The sequence below is a fragment of the Neofelis nebulosa genome, chromosome 5 (assembly GCF_028018385.1).
Source record: "Neofelis nebulosa isolate mNeoNeb1 chromosome 5, mNeoNeb1.pri, whole genome shotgun sequence".
Lineage (NCBI taxonomy): Eukaryota > Metazoa > Chordata > Mammalia > Carnivora > Felidae > Neofelis > Neofelis nebulosa.
This window is the reverse complement of record NC_080786.1, coordinates 4,882,773-4,899,943: the sequence shown is the minus strand read 5'-3', so window position 1 is coordinate 4,899,943 and position 17,171 is coordinate 4,882,773.

Genomic DNA, 17,171 nt, shown 5'->3' with positions numbered 1-17,171 from the left:
GCAAGACCTATAACTGTCGGAGAGGAGCTGTTTGAAAGGAGCTGTAACTTGGTGCAGACATTTGCAGACATTCGTCAAGGTATTTTCTAGCTGGGAGGGAGCTAGGGATTAAATACGTAACTTCTCTCCCCTGCCCTTCAGTTGCTTGGTGGTACCTCCATTTGCCAACAGAAGCCAGAGGGAAAAAGAGTCTGGGTGATACTTTCTACCAAGGTCAGCCTTCTGGGATCAAGGGCAGGGCAGGGACAGGTGGACAAGAGCTGGGGCGCGGCAAGTGGTGAGTACTCAGCATGGGTGGGTATTCAGCGGGACAAAAGTGATAAGAATGTGTGAGAAGACCGGAGCTACGAAATAAGCTGGTGGTGAAAGGGAAACATGGGCATTAGTGTGGCCCAACAGCCATGTGAAACAAAATGATACAGTTTATTAAATTTCACTAAAATGAGCCCGGTGGTATTTAATTTTGCGACTATAGGATAGAACTATTTAAAAAAAGCTCTTATCTAAAATATCTACGGGAAAAATAACCCATGAATGTAAAATTCTTTTTTAAATTTATTTATAATTTATTAATTTTATTTTTTTAAATTTACATCCAAATTAGTTAGCATATAGTGCAACAGTGATTTCAGGAGTAGATTCCTTAAGCTCCTTACCCATTTAGCCCATCCCCCCTCCCAGCACCCCTCCAGTAACCCTCAGTTTGTTCTCCATATTTAAGAGTCTCTTCTGTTTTGTCCCCCTCCTTGTTTTTATATTATTTTTGTTTCCCTTCCCTTATGTTCATCTGTGTTGTCTCTTAAAGTCCTCATATGAGTGAAGTCATATGATATTTATTTTTCTCTGACTGAGTAATTTCACTTAGCATAATACCCTCCAGTTCTATCCACGTAGTTGCAAATGGCAAGATTTCGTTCTTTTTGATTGCCGAGTAATACTCCATTGTATATATATACTACATCTTCTTTCTCCATTCATCCATCGATGGACATTTGGGCTCTTTCCATACTTTGGCTATTGTTGATAGTGCTGCTAGAAACATGGGGGTGCACGTGTCCCTTCGAAACGGCACACCTGTATCCCTTGGGTAAATACCTAGTAGTGCAACTGCTGGGTTGTAGGGTAGTTCTATTTTTAGTTTTTTTGAGGAAGCTCCGTACTGTTTTCCAGAGTGTCTGAACCAGTTTGCATTCCCACCAGCAGTACAAAATCTTCTTTCTCCGCATCCTTGCCAACATCTGTTGTTGCCTGAGTTGTTAATGTTGGCCATTCTGACAGGTGTGAGGTGGTATCTCATTGTGGTTTTGATTTGCATTTCCCTGATGAGGAGTGATGTTGAGCATTCTTTCATGTGTCTGTTTGCCATCTGGATGTCTTCTTTGGAGAAGTGTCCATTCATGTCTTTTGCCCATTTCTTCACTGGATTATTTGTTTTTTGGGTGTTGAGTTTGATAAGTTCTTTATGGATTTTGGATACTAACCCTTTATCTGATAGGTCATTTGCAAATATCTTCTCCCATTCTGTCGGTTGCCTTTTAGGTTTGCTGATTGTTTCCTTGGCTGTGCAGAAGCTTTTTATTTTGATGAGGTCCCAGTAGTTCATTTTTGCTTTTGTTTCCCTTGCTTCCAGAGATGTGTTGAGTAAGAAGTTGCTGTGGGCAAGATCAAAGAAGTTTTTGCCTGCTTTCTCCTCGAGGATTTTGATGGCTTCCTGTCTTACGCTGAGGTCTTTCATCCATTTTGAGTTTATTTTTGTGTCTGGTGTAAGAAAGTGGTCCAGGTTCATTCTTCTGCATGTTGCTGCCCAGTTTTCCCAGCACCACTTGCTGAAGAGACTGTCTTTATTCCACTGGGTATTCTTTCCTGATTTGTCAAAGATTAGTTGGCCATATGTTTGTGGGTCCATTTCTGGGTTCTCTGTTCTGTTCCATTGATCTGAGTGTCTGCTCTTGTGTCAGTACCATACTGTCTTGATGGTTACAACTTTGTAGTATAGCTTGAAGTCCGGGATTGTGATGCCTCCTAATTTGGTTTTCTTTTTCAAGATTGCTTTGGCTATACGGCGTCTTTTCTGGTTCCATACAAATTTTAGGATTATTTGTTCTAGCTCTGTGGAGAATGCTGGTGTTATTTTGATAGGGATTGCCTTGAATATATAGATTTCTTTGAGTAGTATGGACATTTTAACAATATTTGTTCTTCCTATCCAGGAGCGTGGAATCTTTTTCCAGTTTTTTGTGTCTTCTTCAATTTCTTTCATAAGTTTTCTATAGTTGTCAGTGTATAGATTTTTCACCTCTTTGGTTAGATTTATTCCCAGGTATTTTACGGTTTTTATGCAATTGTAAATGGGATCGATTCCTTGATTTCTCTTTCTGTCGCTTCATTGTTGGTGTATAGGAATGCAACCGATTTCTGCGTGTTGATTTTATATCCTGCAACTTTGCTGAATTCATCAATCAGTTCTAGCAGTATTTGGTGGCATCTTTTGGGTTTTTCCATATACAGTATCATGTCATCTGCAAAGAGTGCAAGTTTGACCTCCTCCTGGCTGATTTGGATGCCTTTTATTTCTTTGTGTTGTCTGATTGCAGAGGCGAAGCTTCCAATACTATGTTGAATAACAGTGGTGAGAGTGGACATCCCTGTCTTGTTCCTGACCTTAGGGGAAAGGCTGTCAGTTTTTCCCCATTGAGGACGATATTAGCATTGGGTTGTTCATATATGACTTTTATGATCTCAAGGTATGATCCTTCTATCCCTACTTTCTTGAGGCTTTTTATCAAGGAAGAATGCTGTATTTTGTCAAATGCTTTCTCTACATCTCTTGAGAGGTTCATATGATTCTTGTCCTTTCTTTTATTGATGTGATGAATCACGTTAATTGTTTTGCAGATATTGAACCAGCCCTGCATCGCAGGTATAAATCCCGTTTGGTTGTGGTGAATCATTTTTTTTTAATGTATTGTTGGATCCGGTTGGCTAATATCTTGTTGAAGACCTTTGCATCCATGTTCATCAGGGAAATTGGTCTATAGTTCTCCTTTTTAGTGGGGTCTCTGTCTGGTTTTGGAATCAAGGTAATGCTGGCTTCATAGAAAGAGTTTGGAAGTTTTCCTTCCATTTCTATTCTTTGGAACAGTTTCCAGATACTAGGTGTTAACTCTTCCTTAAATGTTTGGTAGAATTCCCCTGGAAATCCATCTGGCCCTGGACTCTTGTTTTTTGGGAGATTTTTGATTACTAATTCGATTTCCTTACTGGTTATGGGTCTGTTCAAATTTTCTATTTCTTCTTGTGTCAGTTTTGGTAGTGTGTATGTTTCTAGGAATTTGTCCATTTCTTCCAGATTGCCCATTTTATTGGCATATAATTGCTCATAATGTTCTCTTATTATTGTTTTTACTTCTGCTGTGTTGGTTGCGATCTCTCCTCCTCCATTCTTGATTTTATTTGTTTGGGTCCTTTCCTTTTTCTTTTTGATCAGACTGGCTAGTGGTTTCTCAGTTTTGTTAGTTCTTTCAAGTGAATGTAAAGTTCTTGAAACCCTACCTTTTTACCGTATCATTTATACCCCCATAATCACTGAAATAATAATACATTTTTTTATGGTAGGAAAAGACACATAACGTAAATTTACCATCTTAACAATTTTTACGTATACAGTACGATATAGTTAACAATATGCACACTGTTTTACAACAGGTCTGTGAAAGTTTACCATCTTGCATGACTGCATCTTTATACTATTAAGCAACAACTTCCCATTTCTCTCTCTCTCTGCAGCTCCTGACAACCTCCATTATACTCTCCCTTTCTATGAATTTGACTACTCCAGGTACTTCCTGTAAGTGGAATCCTGTACTATTTGTCTTTTTGTGATTGGCTTATTTCTCTTAGCGTCGTGACCTCGAGGTTCATCTGTGTTGTAGCAACAACAATCTACAAACAGAGGGAAGTTCACCTCTTACTTTCCGATTTCATCAGATTTTATTCCTTTTTCTTATCCGGTGGCTGTGTCCCGGATTTCTAGTGGCAAGGGTTCGCATCTTTACTTGGTTCCTGATCTTAGAGGGAAAGTTTTCAGTGTTTTCAACGTTGCTTAGGACGTTAGCTGTGGGCTGTTTATGTATGTCATTTATTACGTTGAGGTACTTTTCTTCTATTCCTAGTTTGTTGCGTGTTTTACCATAAAACGGTATTGAATTTTGTCAAATGTTTTTTCTGCATAATTGAGATGACCATGCGATTTTTGCCCTTCATTCTGTTATTGTGGTATATTACACGGATTTGTTTGTGTATCTTGAACCATACTTGCATTAAATTCTGTTTAATTCAGTTGGCCAGTATTTTGTCGGGGACTTTTGCACCAATGTTCATCGGGGATATGGGCTATAGTTGATGTTGTTGCTGTTTTTCTTGTACCTTTGTCTGGCTTTGGTTATCAGGATAATTCTGTCCTCATAAAATGATTTTAGAAGTATTCCATCTTCAATTTATTTATTAATATTTTATTGTTTTTGAGAGAGGCAGAGAGAGTGAGTTGTGGAGGGACAGAGAGAGAGAGGGAGACAGAGAATCCCAAGTAGGCTCCGTGCTGTCAGCCCCTGGCATGGGGCTCGAACTCACGAATCGTGAGATCGTGACCTGAGCAGAAACCAAGAGCTGGATGCTTAACTGATTGAGCCACCCAGGCACCCCCACCACTTTCAACTTTTAAAAAGAGTTTGAGAAGGATTAAAAAAAAACTTTTTTAAAAATGTGTGGTAGAATTCTCTAATGAAGCCTTTTGGTTCTGGACTTTTTTCATTGGAGGATTTTGATTACTGATTTAATTTTCTTACCAGTTACAGATCTGTTCAGATTTTCTATTTCTTCATGACTCAGTCTTGGTAGACTGTATTTTTCCAGGAATTGATCCATTCCTTCTAGGTTATCCAATTTGTTGGTTTATATTTGCTCATAAAAGTCGCATGATCCTTTGCATTTCTGTGGTATTAGTGATAATGTCTCCTCTTTCATTTCTGATTTTAGTTATTAGAGTCTTCTCTTTTACTTTTTTACATGTTTACTTATTTTTGAGAGAGAGAGAGAGAGCGAGAGAAAGCCAGAGAGAGAGGAAGACAGGTGATCCAAAGCAGGCTCTGTGCTGAGTGGAGAGCCTGATGTGGGGCTCAAATTCATCAACTGTGAGGTCATGACGTGAGCCGAAGTTGGGCCCATTAACCCACTGAGCCACCCAGGAACCCCTTGAGTCTTCTCTTTTTGTTCTTAGTTGATCTAGTTAAGGACCTGCTAATTTTGCAAATCTACTAAAGAACGCAACTCTTACTAGTTTCATCAATTGTTTTTTTTCTCCGTTTTGTTTATTGTTCCTCTAATCTTCATTATTTCCTACATTCTGCTAACAGGGGTTTAGTGTGTTCTTTTTTTTTCTAGTTCCTGAAAGTGTGAAGTTAGATTGTTGAGTTGATCCCTGCCTTTTTAATATAGGCGTTTAACGCTGTAAATTTCTCTCTTAGAACTGCTTTTGTCGTATTCCAGAAGTGTTGGTATGTTGTGTTTTTGTTTTCATTTGTCTTGGATATCTTCGAATTTCCTTTGTGATTTCTTCTTCAGCCCGTTGTTTTTCAAGACTGCGTTGTTTAATTTCCACATATTTGTGAAATCTCCAGTTTTCCTACTGTTATTCATTTCTAATTTCATTCCACTGCGGTTGGAAAGATACTTGGTATGATTTCAATCTTCTTCCATTTGTTAAGACTTGTTTAATGGCCCAACATGTGATCTCTCTGGAGACCGTTCTGTGTGTTTGCCTGAGTGGAATGCGAGCCCCTGCGGCTGGTTCATGGACAGTTCTGTTTACACCTGTAGATCCAATTAGTATTGTGTAAGTCATTTGTTTCCTTACTGACCTTCTCTGTGGTTTTTCTGTCATTGAAGGTGGGCTACTAAAATCTCCTACTGAAGGAAACGTTTCCTTCGTGTGTTTGGGACCTCAGATGTGAGGTGCGTATATATTTATAATTGTTATTTTTTTGGGTCACTTGATCCTTTTATCATTATATAATGTCCTTTTTTTTTTTTTTGTCTCTTGTGACTTTTTTCTTTTTTCTTTTTTTTTTGACTTAAAGTCTATTTTGCCTGATGTAAGTATGGCCACTTCTGCTCTCTTTGGGTCGCCATTTGCACAGGAAACCTTTTTCTATCTTTTCATTTTCAGCCTGTGTGTCTTTGCATCTAATGTGAGTCTCTTGAAGGTGGCGTGTAGTTTCATCTTGTTTGTTTGTTTGCTTACACTGAGCCACTCTTTCTTTTGATCGAGCAGTTTCATCCACTTATGTTTTAAGTAGCTACTGATAAGGCAGGACTTATTATTGTTTTCTGTCTATCCTGTAGTTGTTTTTTCCCTGGTTTTTTTCTCTTGCTGCCTTCCTTTAGGTTTCATTGATTTTTTTGGGGGGGGGGAGGGTTATTGACATGCTTTGATTTCTTTCTTATTTCCTTTTCTGTATTTTTGTATTTTTTCTGTATTTTTGACGAGTATTTCCTTTGTGGTTACCGTGGGGCTTATGTAAAACATCTTATAATTGTAACAATCAATTTAGGCTGAGAACGACTTAACTCCACTTGTATACAAAAGTTCTGCTCTTTTACACCTCCCTGCCCTGCCCCGTCTTATGTTATTGATGTCACAAATTACATCTTTATATATTGTGTATCCAATTAACACAGTTTTAGAGTTATAGTTACCAGAATTAAAAGGGCTTTATGAAGGGTGCCTGAGTGGCTCAGTCAGTTAAATGTCTGACTTCAGCTCAGGTCATGATCTCACGGTCCGTGAGTTCGAGCCCCGCGTGGGGCTCTGTACTGACATCTGGGAGCCTGGAGCCTGCCTCGGCTTCTGTGTCTCCCTCTCTCTCTGCCCCTCCCCTGCTCACACTCTGTCTCTGTCTCTGAAAAATAAATAAACATTTAAAAAATTTTTTAAGAGGTGCTTTATGGATCACCACTGCAGAATGATAGTATTCTGTATTTGCCTATATATTTATCTTTACCAGTGAGCTTTAATTTTCCCATGTTTTTGTTTTGGTATTTACTGTTTTTTCATTTCCACTGGCAGGACTCCCTTTACCATTAAAGGTAAGTCTAGGGGTGATGAACTCCCTCAGCTTTTGTTTATCTGGGAAAGTCTTCTTTGCTTTCGAAAGATAATAAAATCCTTTTTTCAAAGGACAGTTACTTCATACTTTGGGTTATAGCCCGACACTACTTAATTTTGCTGCTCAATTTTTCCAGCTCTATGAGGAGTCCTTTCAGTTGACTCCTGTGTCCCTTTCACACACTCCCATTGTTGTGTAACTACCGCCTTACTTGCTGACAGTACAAAGTGCTCTAAGCTCATCTTGTATATTTTCTGCCCTAGGCCCAGAACCACCCATTTTCCCGAGGAAAGAGCCCTGGTTCCTTTGATTGGAGAATGAGGTTAGAAGCCAAGATCTGGGGGCCAGGTGTGCTAGTTGCCACCAGGGTGTCATTGCCAGGTCTTCTAAGCTGACCAAGCAAGAAGATGTGTGTGTATACACTAACCCATCTATTTATGCATACCCATACATGATTCTCTGTGGAACAATCTGGATCTATATGAAGCTCCAGTAAGCTCATACTGGTGTTTCCAACTGTGTTCTATTACTACATGGATCGTTCTAGCCTCCTTTCTAATCTTAACTGTAACTCCCCACACCGACAGTGAGAAACTTGGCTCCCCATCTGCCATCCATTTACTTAATTGTTCAATTCCAGGATATATGTATGCAGAATCAGAATTGTTAACGCATTATTCCTATGGGAAATTACTTTATCAGCCAGAGTACAGTGCTTATGTATATTGTGTGTGTGTGTGTGTGTGTGTGTGTGTGTTTTCCTTTAGTTTTACCCACTCTACTCATTTCCAAAGACACTCAGGTCAACATCTTTCCCCTCCAACCCCTTTAGTGAAGTTATTTCTTACGTTTGTAAATACATTTAGGTTATTTCAATATATTCTGCTTCCCATTCTAGGATTCTCTTGACCTCCCAAATAACTTTTAAATTTTACATGCATTAAACTCTTTGTTCTGTAAATTTCAGTGCATTTTGATGAATGCATAGAGTCATGGGTCCACCATTACAGTATCTTACAGAATAGTTCCACCCCCCTAAAAATCCCCTGTGCTTCACCTATTCATCCCTCTTTACAGTATGATAATATTTGTGTAGATCTATTTCTGTACTCTGTATCCTTCCCCAAAGATCTATAGCTGTATTCTTTTCACCAATACCAATAGCATGCACGGACACTTCCAATGCATGATTATGAATATCTCTTAGGTATTCTCTCATTGCTTTCATTAGAGTTTCATAACTTTTCTGCATCGGTAGTGCATATTTTATTCTAGACTTATAACCACATATTTCTTTTGTTGGATGTAGTGTGATAGTATTTCTTACTGAATTTCAAAGTTGAATTGTTCATTGCTGGTATACAACAACGGTTTTGATTCCAGCCCATCCCATGATTTTCCCATTGAATGTGGCCATCTTTGGACAGCACTGGGAGGAAAAAGGGCCTATATTCTTAGGTATGACAACAACACTTGACGTGTTCAATGTTATTGAAGAAAGGGAAAGGCTAGCACTTTCCTTCTCTGAGCTCTTGGAAGGCAGCCTAACTTTGGACCTCGAGTTCACCTTTGTAGAGGATTGGTTCTTTTGTCACCTTGTGATCTGGATTGATATTTTTTCCCCTTAATAATTATGAATGATACAGAACTTTAATTCTACATGGAAGGTAGTAGCTGGCTCATTGGCTGTGTCTAGTTTTTCTTCTCAGGTACCAAAATTTGCACACAAAATTCAATCAGCATTTCCATCGGAAATACCACTGAGGCTTATGAGGGCTTATCACATCTAACTTTAGATCCCTTTCTCCAAAAAGAAACATTGGAATGAAGTCCTGGGTCTTCAGAAACAGATCTCAACACAAGGATTCACGTACAAGTGATTTATGAAGGAACTTCTCCCAGGAGACGGAGGAGAGGGAGTATGGGAAGCCAAGCAAAGGTGTGATGTCAGGGGAAGTCCCGCTTCAACTCAATTCTGAGAGGGGTCCTGGGGTGTAAACCACACAGCAGAATGTGTGCACCCTCAAGGAGGGAGCTAGACTTTTATACCTGTCTACCTGCCAATCACTGGCCATGGTCTGTGTAGAGAGGATACGAACCCTGGGAGCCTCTGGTCTTCTTTCTTTATGTTGTAACTGTGCAGCTCCAATAGCTCAAGGGCAGCACTCTGAAGAGATCCCCAGAGGTAAACTGTTAGGAGTGAGGGATGCAGAGTCTGGGAAGGGGCATGCATAACCAGTGGGAAGATCCAGGGGATCTGGGTGGAGCACTGGAAGCAAATGTCCCCTTAGGGTCTTGTGTACTGAAAATGCATGGTGGTTACGGGCAGTGTTAGCAGGATTGAACCTTGTGGCCGCCCTTTCCATTTTCGTTTCTCTCTCCAATCTGAGGCTGTGCCCACAGCCCCTTTCCTCATACTTGAAATAGAAAAGACACGCTTTCTTGACAACGCTTTGCATTTTTGCTCTGGAGAGAGACCATCAGTCCACTGTGTCCTTTATCTACAAGGTCATGGGACTGCCCATTTCGCTTCTCACTGGGTCAGAGCCCAAGATTGTAGCAGGTGAGCGTATCTCTTGTCTCCAAAATATATGTATGTACTGGAAATATATACAAAATCTATTTACAAAAAAATGTATTTTTCCTGGAAGGTAACGATTTTGGTTTTTTGATTACTCGTGTGGTTTGATGCCATTGTATTTTAGTGATCGCATCTCCCAGGGGACTGGGAGGTGAAACGAGAGAAACTAATCCTGAGTACGGGCCTAGAATTCAAATGAGCTTAGTTAATAACGAGCTTCTTCTTCTTATATATTGACCCTTTCCACATGGCATTTGCATTAATGTGACTCACTTAAGGGGACACGTTTCCCTAAAAGTAGTCATAATCTGCAGTGATGCTGTCGGTAAATTTATTATTGGTTTTGGATGATGGGAGAAAAGCGCATTATTGATCAGTTCTAGAAGCTCACATTTCTAGCTGGAGGCAGTGGGCATGGGAGGAGGCAGGGCCTTCAAGCCTTCTTCCATTACCTACCCTCCGTCTGCTCCTTTCTTCCTGCATGTAGACAGGACATTGACGGAATGGCAGGCTGACCCCTTCCTCCCACACTCCTCTCCTGCCCAATGTAGTCATGAGAGTGATGCATTTGTGGCCACTGCCTTTGTGATTCCAGCTTGCTGGTCCCCACCGTTCTGGATGTTTCAGGTGTCCTGCAGCCAAAGGAAATACAAATTAGCAGATGTGTATGTTATCCTGGTGCAATTAATGTAAAGAGTGAGTGTTACCTTAAGGATTTGTCAGGACAATGTAGGTGAGTTTAAGACTTCTTGTTGTTGTTGTTGTGTTTTGTTTTTTGTGTTTTTTTGGCTTAAGAAATCAGGCCTCATGCCAAAACTCTGCCAGTAAGCACTTCTCAAAAGGCAGTTTAAATGAGTATCCATTGAGGAGTATTAAGCTTGAAGATAAGGTTAGCAATGCCACATTATTAAAATCTGTGTTAAATGGGTATCTAATCTAATTAAATTCCTCTGTCTTGCATTTCCTACTAGAGTCACTCGTAAAGCACAGTTGCACACTGATATATACAGACAGATTCACGCAGGACAGGGGGCTTTCCTGAGACAGGGCACTAAAACCAGAAAATTCCCAGGCAAGCAGGACTAGTCGGTCAAGGTGGATCACTTAACACAAACTGGGCACTAACCCTGACTCCTTCTGAGTTCATTCTGACTCTACTACTGTGGGCCATTGGTGACTCCATTCTTCCCCCCCCTTCCCTCTGTCCAATCTACTGTCAAGATTTACTCAGACCATACTCAGATGTGGAAAGAAAAGCTCACTTCTTTCTCTTATTACGTACAGATCCAGCTTTCCTCCAGAGCCTCCTCACCTGCAAGATACTATGAAATGCCCGAGTCTTCCAGAGCTGAGTCGGTGGGCTCCCTTTCTCTCTGGCTGGGCGTGGGCTCCCCGCCATCACGTCATCCCCTTTGCGGATACAACATTTGCCCCGCTCTCTTTTCGGGCATAATAGATTTGGTGCAGGCAGAGAAACTGCCTTACTGGCAAGGGGACATAAATCAGGAAACATTTCCAGAAGTTGAACTCGTGATATTCATTCAATATGCATGATGCATTGATTCCATTCTTTCAACGGTCCATGATGTAGGTTTGCTCTTGAACCACATCCAAAGATAAATATAACAAATGTGGTATAAAGACATATATCTCTGCTGGTATTTTATAACTAGATAGCTCTAGTGGAAGGAAGTTAAGACCACTGAAGATTAGAATGAAGGTTTGGGAGGATTCTTCCCGGAGAAATTTCCTCTTCTGCTGCGGTAGCCTGCCTTGTGAGCCAGCAACCTCCCTACGGCTAGGATGTTTTGGGATCGGGGATCTGCTACCGGGCTCCTTTTTGGCATTGTCGTCCTGGAAGCAACTTGACCTTCGCTGGGTATCTGTTATTATTGATACAGACCCTCATCTCTCATTATCTGTAAATTGGCAACGGATGAGTGGCTTTAAATTCTCTCCTGATGGAACGAATGTACCAAGTTTCACATTTCCTGGAGAATCATTTCACAAAGCCATTTCTCTGAGAGGCACGTTTTTACAGTTAGTTGAATTTACTATCCCAGGAATGACAGTTAAAGATATTTTTCAGGACATATTCACCCTTCTCCCTATTATTTACTGCCGAGCTGCTAAAACTGGAGATTTACGTCTGCCATCTTACTTTTTTTTTTTTTTTTTTTTTTTGGTTTTTACATGTTTGACTTTTCTCTTTTAGCAACCGCACTTTTCGAACAGGTGGCGTGTGAACTTTGGACGTAAACATGACAACTGTGAATATTCCTAGTGACCCCCGTGTTTCCAATGCAAATGCGATATACAGAAAAAAAAAACACCTGTTCCTTTGTCCTCTTTGGCTCTCGAAGCATTTACTACTTGGGTTTGAAGCTTTGTTTCTCCCCTCAAAAGTTCAATATTTGTAAATCAAGAATCAGAAGGGGTGATCGTCAACGACCCATACTATTTGAAAGCAACCGTGTTTTCCTGGGGGGCCTGGGTGGCTCAGTAGGTTGAGCGCCAGACTTCGGCTCAGGTCACGATCTCACGGTCCGTGGGTTCGAGCCCTGCGTCGGGCTCTGTGCTGACAGCTCGGAGCCTGGAGCCTGCTTCTGATTCTGTGTCTCCCTCTCTCTCTGCCCCTCCCCCACTTGTGCTCTATCTCTCTGTCTCTAAATAAACGTTCAACATTAAAAAAAAAAAAGCAACTGTGCAACCTGTCAATAGGTAACTCCTTCCCTAAGCCAATTCTAGCACGTGCAGGGTGTATAAGTTCATGTCTAGTCACTGAATTACCAGGAGAAACCACGTTTCTTGAATTTTTTTTCCCCCTGATCTTATTATATTCGTGTGACTACACTTATTTTAAATCCACGACAGGGATATCGGCCGGCTGTTACTGCATAACGAATTGCCACACATCTAGAAATGTAACCCAATACCTACTTATTAGCTCACAGTTCTGTGGGAGGCATGGTTGCCATCTCTGCTCAGGGGCGCACATGCACGTTGGTACCTGGAGGCTCCGGGGAAAAAAACTCAGTCTCCAAGTTTATTCAGGTTTTTGGTAGACGCCAGTTCTTTGCGGTCGTAGGACCGAGATCTTGTTTTCTTGCTGGCTGTTGGTGGGAGCTCACGCTCAGCAACTGGAAGTTGCTTGTAGGGTCTTCTCACACAGCCTTCTTCACCTTCAAGCCAACAGTGGCAAGTGGGATCCTCCAGATGTTTGGGTTGTTGACCTGCTCTGCCCATCAGCCAGAGGAAACTCTCAGCTTTTACGGAACTCGCGTAATTAAGTGAGGCCCATCTGGACCGTCTCCTGTTCTTTCTTTTATTTTATTTATTATTATTATTTTTTACATTTATTTATTTTTGAGAGACAGAGAGAGACAGCGTGAGCAGGGGAGGGGCAGACAGAGAGGAGACACAGAATCCAAAGCAGGCTCCAGGCTCCAAGCTGTCAGCATGGAGCCTGACGTGGGGCTCGAACCCACCAACTGTGAGATCACGACCTGAGCGGAAGTCGGACGCCCAACTGACTGAGCCCCCCGGGCGCCCCGACCATCACCCTTTCTTAAAGTTTACCATTCCATATAACATAACTCAATCATGAGAGGAATCTCTCACCACATTCACAGGTTCCACCTACTTACAAAGGGCAGGACTTAGAGCAAATGTTAGTTCACAGTCATCTTAGAATTCTGCCAACCAGGACTGGTGATAATGATTAATGGTAATGTGGTGATCAGTCTCTTTGCGCATTGAAAGCAAGATCCCTTGAGTCTTGAATCTCATGTTCAGCTGTGTAAAATAGGATAATAGGGATAAAAATCTTTAATTTTTGTAAAATAGAAAATTCATTGCATGATGATATTCCCTCCATAGAAAAAAGAGAGAAAGACAAAGAAGGTAGAAGGAGAAAAAAAAATTGCTGAAGAAATTGCCAAAAAGAGTATGTAAGTTTCTCTCCTCACTGAGTGTTTCAATGCCTGGGCAAACACCAGTTTTAGTCTTCATATCGGTGGTTTAAATCCTCCTTATATTTGGGAACACCATCTTCCACACACCCAAAGTTTGATTTCCAAAGAGTTAAGTCACAATTTGCATATACCATTGGATGATGCCATTAAATTGGTCAATATTAATAAATCTAGACTATTGTATTCCAAATTGAGATAAGAGTCATCGGGTCCTATAGTAACATGTTTATTTGAATTGAAAAATGAAGTTAGACTGTCTAACTTCATAGAAAGGAACTCTGATTTGGTGATTGGTTTAATGTCAGGGCTGGCATTATCATCAGATTATATGAAAATAGCTTACCTGCTGCTACAAGTTTAATTATAAAGTAAAAGAATCCCCTCACAAAACATTGCCTTAGCAAAGTTGAGTTAAAATTAGCTATGTTGTATTTCCCCATCCTTTTTTGAGTATACTGTGTTAAACAAGGCGACCATAATGATAGTATCAGGAATAACCAGATATAATTAACAGTCACTTGACAGGTCCTGATAAAATCTCTTACATGTACATTCTAGAAACTGAAAAAGTAAATAAATATAATGGCTGTGTAATAAAATATTTTGCAAAAAACATAGTTTCCTATTCTTTGCTTTCAGCAAAATTGAAGGAAGACTGAAATTAAGTTGTCAGCATATAGGTCACTAAAATTAGTTAAAAATTTTTTTTAAATGTTTTATTCATTTTTGAGACAGAGACAGAGCATGAGCAGAGGAGGGGTAGAGAGAGAGAGGAAGACACAGAATCAGAAGCAGCTCCAGGCCCTGAGCTGTCAGCACAGAGCCCGATGCGGGGCTCGAACTCACGAGCTGTGAGATCATGACCTGAGCCGAAGTTGGATGCTCAACTGACTGAGCCTCCCAGGCGCCCCACAATCTTTTTAAAAATTTTTTTCCGACATTTTTTTATTTTTAAGAGACGGAGATAGAGCATGTGTGGGTGAGGGGCAGAGAGAGAGGGAGACACAGAGTCTGAAGCAGGCTCCAAGCTCTAAGCTGTCAACACAGAGCCTGATGAGGGGCTCGAACTCACGAGTTGTGAGATCACGACCTGAGCTGAAGTCAGATGCTTAACTGACTGAGCCACCCAAGTGCCCCTGGTAAAATTAGTTTTTAATGGTGAATCACCATGTGAGTTTTGGTATATAACAAAGAGTTCAAAGAATTGAGTACATCTGCTATACAAATCTCTTTATAGCTATAGTTATGTAAACAAAGTTTCTCAATGTTTTTGTCTATAAAAATGAAAATTAGTTAAGAAATTAATACTGACTCTTGCTGTTTTGGTGTTTATAATATTTATGCAGATACAGGATATATCTTTTAAATTTTCATATCATTATACTCCACCAAAAGTCTGCTGGAACTGATACATGAGTTCAGCAAAGTCACAGGGTACAAAATCAATGTATAGAAATCAATTGCATATTTATATACCAATAATGAAGCAACAGAAAGAGAAATAAAGAAACTGATCCCATTCACAATTGTATCAAGAATCATAAAATACCTAGGAATAAACCTAACCAAAGATGTAAAAGATCTGTATGCTGAAAACTATAGAAAACTTATGAAGGAAATTGAAGAAGATATAAAGAAATGGAAAAACATTCCGTGCTCATGGGTTGGAAGAATAAATATTGTTAAAATGTCAATACTACCCGAAGCTATCTACACTTTCAATGCAATCCCAATCAAAATTGCACCAGCATTCTTCTCGAAGCTAGAACAAGCAATCCTAAAATTTGTATGGAACCACAAAAGACCCCGAATAGCCAAAGTAATATTGAAGAAGAAAACCAAAGTGGGAGACATCACAATTCTAGACTTTAGCCTCTACTACAAAGCTGTAATCATCAAGACAGCATGGTATTGGCACAAAAACAGACACATAGACAAATGGAATAGAATACAGACTCCAGAATTGGACCCACAAACGTATGGCCAACTAATCTTTGACAAAGCGGGAAAGAATATCCAGTGGAAAAAAGACAGTGTCTTTAACAAATGGTGCTGGGAGAACTGGACAGCAACATGCAGAAGGTTGAAACTAGACCACTTTCTTACACTATTCATGAAAATAAACTCAAAATGGATGAAGGACCTGAATGTGAGACAGGAAACCATCAAAACCCTAGAGGAGAAAGCAGGAAAAAAACCTCTCTGACCTCAGCCGCAGCAACTTCTTACTCGACACATCTCCAAAGGCAAGGGAATTAAAAGCAAAAATGAACTATTGGGACCTCATCAAGATAAAAAGCTTCTGCACTGCAAAGGAAACAATCAACAAAACTAAAAGGTAACCGATGGAATGGGAAAAGATATTTGCAAATGACATATAGGATAAAGGGCTAGTATCCAAAATCTATAAAGAACTCACCAAACTCCACACCCGAAAAACAAACAATCCAGGGAAGAAATGGGCAGAAGACATGAATAGACATTTTTCTAAAGAAGACATCCAGATGGCCCACAGACACATGAAAAGATGCTCAACGTCACTCCTCATCAGGGAAATACAAATCAAAACCACACTCAGATACCACCTCACGCCAGTCAGTGTTGCTAAAATGAACAAATCAGGAGACTATAGATGCTGGCGAGGATGTGCAGAAACAGGAATCTCTTGCACTGTTGGTGGGACTGTAAACTGGTGCAGCCGCTCTGGAAAACAGTGTGGAGGTTCCTCAAAAAATTAAAAATAGACCTACCCTATGACCCAGCAATAGCACTGCTAGGAATTTACCGAAGGGATACAGGAGTGCTGATGCATAGGGGCACTTGTACCCCAATGTTTACAGCAGCACTCTCAACAATAGCCAAAGTATGGAAAGAGCCTAAATGTCCATCAACTAACAAATGGATAAAGATGTGGTTAATATATACAATGGAATACTACTTGGCAATGAGAAAGAATGAAATCCGGTCATTTGTAGCAACGTGGGTGAAACTGGATGGTATTACGCTAAATGAAATAAGTCAGGCAGAGAAAGACAGATACCATATGTTTTCACTCATATGTGGATCCTGAGAAACATAACAGAAGACCATGGGGGAGAGGGAGGGGAAAGGGAAAAAAAGTTACAGAGAGGGAGGGAGGCAAACCATAAGAGACTGTTAAATACTGAGAACAAACTGAAGGTTGATGGGGGGTGGGGGAGAAGGGAAGTGGGAGATGGGCACTGAGGAGGGCACCTGTTGGGATGAGCACTGGGTGTTATATGGAAACCAATTTGACAATAAATTATATAAAAAATAAAAAATAAATAAAATTTCATATCGTTAAAGATGTGTTTTCCATAAAAAATTGTTATTTGTGTTTAACAATTATTTTTCAGAAATTATAATATATTTTTGTTGTTTTGATATTTATTTTCAATAATTATAGTGGCAATTCAACCAGAAGAAAGTTTT